The sequence below is a fragment of the Prionailurus bengalensis genome, chromosome A1 (assembly GCF_016509475.1).
Source record: "Prionailurus bengalensis isolate Pbe53 chromosome A1, Fcat_Pben_1.1_paternal_pri, whole genome shotgun sequence".
Taxonomy (NCBI): Eukaryota; Metazoa; Chordata; class Mammalia; order Carnivora; family Felidae; genus Prionailurus; species Prionailurus bengalensis.
The window spans coordinates 174,774,220-174,776,061 of NC_057343.1; positions in this window are offsets into that span (position 1 = coordinate 174,774,220).

Consider the following 1,842-nt stretch of genomic DNA (forward strand, 5'->3'; position numbering starts at 1 on the left):
TCCTTAAATCGTTTTTAAAATGTTTATTTATTGGGGCACCTGGGTAACTCAGTCGGTTAAGCCTCCAACATCCGACTTCGGCTCACGTCATGATTTCATGGTTTGTGAGTTGGAGCCCCGTATCAGGCTCTCTGCTGTCAGTGCAGAGCCCGCTTCAGATCCTCTCTGCCCCTCTCCTGCTCATGTTCTCTCTCTCTCTCTCTCTCTCTCTCTCTCTCTCTCTCTCTCCCTCCCTCCCTCCAAAAATAAATAAACATTAAAAAAATAAAATGTTTATTTATTTATTTTGAGAGAGAGAGAGAGCATGGGCGCAAGTGGTGGGGGTAGAGAGAGAGGGAGAAAGACAATCCCAAGTAGGCTCTGCACTGTCAGTGCAGAGCCCAACACGGGGCTCAATCTCACAAACCGTGAAATCATGACCAAAGCCAAAATCAAGAGTCAGATGCCTAACCAACTAAGCCGCCCAGCACCCCCACTTAAGTATGAAACGTAATAAGATGATGACTGTAAAACATTTAGGCAGCCAGTGAATGGTACGATACTACCACCACCATCATCATCTAGAGTATATTGGATTATACAGTGCTTGCATGAGGATGGACACGTATCTGAGTGTTTGTATTCCTGTGTGTCTGTACAAGCCTAGGTGGGTAGGGGGTCTGGATGGGTGTTTCTTAAAGGACTGAGTGAATGTGTAGTGTGTGTGTGTGTGTGTGTGTGTGTGTGTGTGTCTGAAGCAGAGATAAGAACTCTTCAGAAAGTGGGTTTATATGGCACTGTCTGCCATATGATCCACCCCCTTCCCCCCCCCCCCATATCACACCTTCCCCAGAGGCCATGATTTGCTGAAATTCAGCCTAGACCACGACGAGCGCTCAGGCAAAGGAACTGAGAAACTGCGGATGCTGCTGTATTGGGAATTTCACTTTCTCAAAAGCCTTTAGCCTCAAGCAGATCTGGAATGGGCGTGAAAGGGGGACTGTGTTTGATGGAGTGGCTATGAACATGAGAGAGCACGAGGGGCACGTGTGTGTGCGCGCATGGAGTTGGGGGTTGGCTGCCGTCTCTGCTCTGGTACAGGCTGCTTGTCTCCATGGCGCCTGTTGCCACACACGCTTGCTTTTCAGAAAGTCACTGGGATTGTTTATTCCGCCCCCAGCCTGGGCGCCAGCCAAGGAGCTGCAGGCACTTGTTTATCTTCTGGTGCGTACGAGCGTGTGTGGCTTCCCAGCAGCAAACCAACCCGAGGTACGTGCGCACACACACTCACACGGGTGTGGTGACCATGTTAGTTTTTACAGGATGAGCCCAAACCCCAGGATGAGTCATAACCCAGGCCCAGGCAGATTCACTCCACATAGGGACGAAGATGACCCCTCAGCAGCTCTAGGTAGACAACACACCAATTTAGCAACCCCCAAAGCTCCAGGCAAATGTGAGAGCCAGTTGCTCTGGCTGTGGTCCTGTGCTCTGGCCCCAACCCCAGAACTAATCACTGTGCAGTGGTTGGCCAGGCCTAGGTCACTGCCCACTCCTAAAGCTGGCAGTGAGGCCCGTCCTACCCCACCACATGGGCTGGAGCGGGAAGGTGGTTCCCCAAGGAAAATGGAGGTGCTGTGGTCAGAAAAGGGTGCACAGAGCTGGGCCTGCCATAACCCTCGCATCTACCATGAGTGTTACACTATGCTTAGTGCTTGGTGGTTTTATTTCTCCCTATATCCTCTTCAGAGGTCTGAGAGCTGAGGTACCTAGGACGATGTTGAGGCTCAGACAGACTGCAGTCACGGCTACATAGCTAGTAGCCGTCAGAGTCAGGATCTGAACCCACACTGCCTACTTCTA